Source organism: Sceloporus occidentalis, unplaced genomic scaffold (genome assembly GCF_023333645.1).
Source record: "Sceloporus occidentalis isolate IW3139 unplaced genomic scaffold, rSceOcc1.0.p SCAF_42, whole genome shotgun sequence".
In the NCBI taxonomy this organism is placed as follows: Eukaryota; Metazoa; Chordata; class Lepidosauria; order Squamata; family Phrynosomatidae; genus Sceloporus; species Sceloporus occidentalis.
This window is the reverse complement of record NW_028317022.1, coordinates 2,669,356-2,675,355: the sequence shown is the minus strand read 5'-3', so window position 1 is coordinate 2,675,355 and position 6,000 is coordinate 2,669,356.

The following is a 6,000-nucleotide window of genomic DNA, read 5'->3' as shown; positions in this document are numbered from 1 at the left end:
ACGGGGGGGGGAACTCTAGCGAGACGGGGGGGAACTCCCCGTTGACCATCAGTGGGTGCTCTGGGTCATTACAGTCGTCTGTATGGACCCGTTAGTGACAGGTACAAAAGGACAAAACAGGATCTTGGTCTGAGTCCAAGGCCAGGAGGCAAAACCAGAGTATACTCAATACCAGCAAGAGAGTCGCAACTTGAAAATTGCCATCTTTGCCCCTAAACAGCTTGCGAGTGCCACCTTTGTTCCAAACAGCCTGCCTGTGTCACCTTTGCTCCAGCTTGTCAGTGTCCCAAAAGAACTTATCTGTGCCATATTTGCCCCCAAACATATTGTGCCATCATTGCATCTTGCCTTCCTCCAACATATAATATGGCACACATATGTAAACAAACTTACACAAATTTACACATGCTAAAACACACACTTCCTTCTCTCACACCACTCATGCTAACAGACACTTCATCTCACAACACTAAATACATGCGTGCACACACTTACACATACACATTTATGCTGACACACAGTTACTCATTTACACTCACACACTGCTATACATCCACGGTCACATACACTTATAGATATACATTCATGCTCACATACACTTATACATAGACATTTTAATGCTCACTGTCAGGCTCATCATATTGCAGCCCTTAACTGGATGTTGGAGTCCAGAGCGCAGGAGTGTAAGAACGCAGTGATAGAAATACACTTCACAAATGATAGAAGCTGAATTTTTGGTTATAGGTATATTATACAAAGCAAAGCAGACATCTCACCATAAGCAGCAGAGTAGGAGGCATATCATGAATACAGACTACTTGGGAGTATGAAGGTAGAAAAGTCCAGGTAAGTATCCAAAAGGGGTCTGGGACAGGTAGCAAGCAAAAAGGGGATATCCAGTAGTCAGTCCAGGTCAAACAGGTAACAGGCTGGCAAAAGGGTAAATCCAACACAGGGGATGGAGTGAGGAGCCTAGATCCTCAAATGTGTAAGGGAAGGGCAAAGGTACATGAAATACAGACACAAATAAACAAGACAGCAAGCTGTGGAGAGGAGTTCAACTCCAGGCAGACCTCTTAAAGGGACAGCCATGCCTGGCAGTTTCCAGGGCTGGGGCTGAACCTTGACACTCACATACACTTATACACAGACACAGGTGCGGCGCGGTCCAGGTCAGAAGTGCCCCTTCTTAATAAATTTGAAGCAGTACGGAGAGAGACAGGAACAAGTGGTTATGCCACTGATCAACAAGTGCAGGAACAACAGGCCAGGTTAAAATCCTCCAGCAAAGTAAACTGGGGGCAACCCTTGGTTACTAGATAACTGACAGGTATGTTAGGAGCCATCATGCAAATTGATTTCCAGACTAACCTGATGCAGATTTGAACTTGCATGCGGTTGACTACATTTCAACTTGTAAGCTGCCATTCTTTTAATTATAACTCTTGTTGACATGGGGCTTGGTCGACTCCTTGCAAGTCAATGTAGCAGCTCACACATTTTTCAAATTGGCAGCTGAGCTGAGGTAATCTGGGGCATTTTGTCCAACTGGCTTGAGTTTATCTGGAAAAACTCTTAACCACTTAAACTTTGTTAAGCAGACCCAGGTATGGTATGAGCTAAAATGAGAGGGGACCAGGTAGTACAATTAGTTGAGATGGAGAAGGAAACCTAGTTTGGGAGCTGAAACAAGCACATGTTTGCCCCAAACCCCATTAATCAGGTAGCCCTATCATACTTGCTTAACTAGGAACACACATATCTGGATAGATAGATATCCAGACTATAGATAGATAGATAGATAGATAGATAGATAGATAGATAGATATTTTCCTTTGTCTGTAATGGATTCAAAGCTTATTGCATCATTTCATCACTTCTCTGTATAATTTATTTGTGTGAAGAATGTTCAATTGACCAATACATCATTGCAATGGGAATTCCCTAAAGAATGTCTTGTGTGCTCGTAAAACATACTGATATAGAATGAAACCTATGCTTTGTGACACATTGATTCTCTGTCTTGTTTGAAAGGCACAGTAAATTACATATTTATTGCACAGATGCTAGAATGCCGATGTAGAGCCCGTTTCTATAAACAGCTTACAGATAAGGAATTTGCTATTCTAGAATGATGCATCGTCTCAACAAATATTGACTGTGTCTATATATATGATGTACATGATGTACCAGCCTAGTAAATTTTCTCTTACAGGTATTTTTCTTTAATATTTGATAAGCTCTGGCAAATATAGTTTTCTTACAAAAGTTATAGTCAATCTAAAATGCCTAATGATGTCAGGAAAGCAGCTATCATATGAACAAAATGAGATATTTTACTATGTAGGATTCCCTGTACTTCATATTCTGGATGAAAGTAGGTATGACTTAATTGGAACACTTTCAATTGTTGTTCAAGTTTTTTTTGTTTTGTCTCTCCCCATGCCTTTATGTATAAGCCTTGCCAAATTCTTGCCTATTTATCACCTACATGATCGATCTGCATATATTACACTAAAACAACTGCCCATCACTTGATTAAATGACCAAAGGCAGCATGCTGGAGCTATGCATGGCACAGTATCAATATTTTATTGAAACAGAATTTGACAGCAGTGCTTAGTCTCACCTTAGATGCCTGGCGCCCAAACTCACTCTCTCACACCCCTGCTCACTCTTTCACACTCTCATTCACTAACTCGCTCATACTCTCTAAATGTTTCCGTACCTTCTCTGCCGACAACTTCCACTTCTGCATCTTCTTCCGCTTCTTCTTTGATCTTCTCCCTTCTCTTCTCTCTTCTCATCTCTCTTCAATATTCAATCTGCTATCAGCAGCAGAAAGGTCCAGTTGGATTAGCATAGTGGTGCTTGGATGTAGCAATAAGTAAGACATTAGTAACTTTGCTAAGGGTAGTCATTAGAATGTTGCAAGCAGAAACCAGATTGAAGAGGGTCAAGTAAAGAGTTGATTCAGACTGGTCAGGTCCAGGAATGGCTTTTTCAAGATTGGAGTTACGGTAGCTTGAAGGAGGATGCGGCAGATCTAGTAGAGAGGGAGAGGTTGAAGATAAGAGTTAGTGACGGGACAAGAATAGATGAGAAGGGTAAGATGATAAGGCATAGGATCAAGGGGACATGTGTTTGGACAAGACAAAAGAAACCTCACAAACCTAAAAAAAGAGGTACAGATATTTCACACCTGATTGTTTCAATTTTATTATTGAAGCAATGGCAAAGTCAGAGGCAGTAAGGTTAGTGGAAGTTGTGAGTGGAAGCAGAGAAGGGAAATAAAAGTATTGAAGAGGTGTTTGGGCTTATGATATTGTGGTTTCTCGAGCCTGGAGTAGCAGGGAAGGGAGCATTAAGAGAGGCCCAGGATTTGAGGACATATTGCCAGCTGCTAAAAGTAGCAAAAGAGAGAGTAAGAGAAGGTGAAAATGGGACTTGCAGGAGTAGAGAGATTGCTGAGAGCAGGGGGTAGATGGAGGAGAGAGCCGTGAAAGTGAAAATTGCTTGTGATGAGAGAATGGGAGAAGAAAAAGCAATGAGGGAGCAATAAAAAAATTGTGGTGGTGCTGGATAGAGAGAAATGTTCTAATGATAATGGAGGAGATTGATAATAGCAACAAGATGATTGTGAATATGGTGCTTGGAGAATTTTGTTGATGGGAGTGTAATGGTAGCGGAGAATTAAGGAAGTGGATTTTCATGGATAACAAAAGAAATTATACTGATGCAAAAAAGTGCAATACCTAAATAATTAATAAATTAAGCAGGTCAGTCAGCCAGGGCTGGTGCAAAGATTTTGTCACCCTAGCCAAAAACTAATTTTGTCACCCCCTTGGCTCTGCCCCTTGTATACCAAGGCTAGATTCATATGATTGCATCATACACATGACCCCCCTGCTTTGACAGCACCTACGTTGCAGGCATAGATCACAGGTCGCACAACCCAAACACCAGGCCTGGCACACATATTGCACACATAGGACTTGCCCAGCACCAATATTGCACACATAGGACTTGCCCCAGCACCAATATTGCATCCACAGAACTGCCCAGCACCCATAGGACTGGCCTAGCACCCAGATTGCACACACAGGACTGACCCCAGCACCTAGATTGCATCTCTCCTCCCATCTCTCCTTATTTCTCCCTTTCTCATTATCTCTCCTTTTTATCTCTTCCTTATATCTTCCTCTCTCTTTATATATTTCCTTTCTCTGTATTCTTCCTCCTCTTTCTCTTTACCTCACCCTTTGGTTTATCTCTCCTTTTTCTGTTTATCTCTCCTGCTTATTCTCCTTTATCTCTCCCCCTTTTCTTTGATTCTCTTTTTCTCATTCTCTCTCTTTTTCTTTATCTAATTTCTGCCATTTTTTTTCTCTCTCCTCCATCTCCATTTCTCAAGGAGTATGTATTCAACGTTCAGTGTCCTCCCAAGACTTCAATAAGACTTTTTAAAAGCAATTTATGTTATTGAGTAAACATCTTATTCAAGATTACACTAATGGACAGTGGAAACATTTTTTATGTTGGGCTTGAAAAATTATAATATCAAATTATAATATCGAGAAAAAAAAGAAATACAGTCAATTACAGGATATTACTAAAGGGCATACCAATCATATACCAAAACATACCAATCATATGTAAAGTAGGCAATAGCGATATACTGTACAAACATGTACACCGATCAGCCATAACATTATGACAGGTGACGTGAATAACACTGATAGTCTTGTTATCATGGCACCTGTCAATGGGTTGATATATTAGGCCAGGGCTCGACAAATCCCAGGCGCCAGGTCGCCATGGCGACTCAGAATTTTGTCCTGGCGCCTAGGTGTTTGTCAGCCTGTGATCGTGGGGGACGCTGCTGCTGCTGTCTGCCCAGGAGTCTGGGCAGACAGCACAGCCACTCAGAGCCCGTCCCCGAGTCTGAGATCACTCCCACGGAGTGATTCTGTAGGCTGAAAACGCGGTTGCAGGAAAACCAGCGATCGCATTTTCAGCTGCCACAAGTGTAGGGACCTGACACAACATCCCCCTGCTGCCTGATCGCTCCAGGAGAGCGAAAGTGCAGCGTTAACCCCTTCAATCGCGGCATTTAGGGGTTAATTCTCGTTTTGTAAGGGGCTCTGCTGCTGGTGGTCTGCCTGGAAGCCACCAGCAGACCAGCAACAGCAAAAACGAGCCCCCACAAGCCCTTTGATGATTCCTGTAGGCATGGAAGCCTACAGCAGTCATCAGAGACTCCCCCCTGCAATGGCTGGTCTATAGACCAGCAATTGCGTCTCAGCTGCCAGAGGCAGCTTCAGGGCCAGGGGGAGAGGGTTCTTCGGTCTCCACATGAGTGTGGAGGCCAGCCCCAACACCACCCTGCTGCTTGATCGCTCCATGAGATAACACATTCGTGGCATTGCAGGGGTTAACATTTGTCCTCACAAGGTTGTGAGGACTAAATAGCAGTCAATGCTGTGCTCCAATGTAACATCAGCATTGAAAGCGTTAAAAAAAATTTATAATAATAAAAAAACCCCCAAAAAAAAAACCCAGCACTGACCTGAAAGTCCAGGGTGCTTCCAGGTCAAATGCTGTGAGTTTAGTAAGTGGGCTGATGATGATCAGATCACTCCTGACCAACTGTTTGTTTAAAAAAAAATCCTGGCTCCTAACTTTTTTAGCTGGCGCCTAGATTCACAACAAATTTGTCAAGCCCAGTATTAGGCAGCAAGTGAACATGTTCTCCTCAAAGTCAAGGTGTTAGAAGCAGGAAAAGGCCAAATTGTGATGGCTAGATGACTGGGTCCAAAACTGCAGCTCTTGTGGGGTGTTCCCGATCTGCAGTGGTCAGTACCTAACAAAAGTGGTCCAAGGAAGAAAAAGCAGTGAACCTGCAGCAGGGTCATGGGCGGTCAAGGCTCATTGATGTACGTGGGGGGGGGGGAGCTTACCCGTGTGGTCAAATCCAACAAATGAGTTACTGTAGCTTAA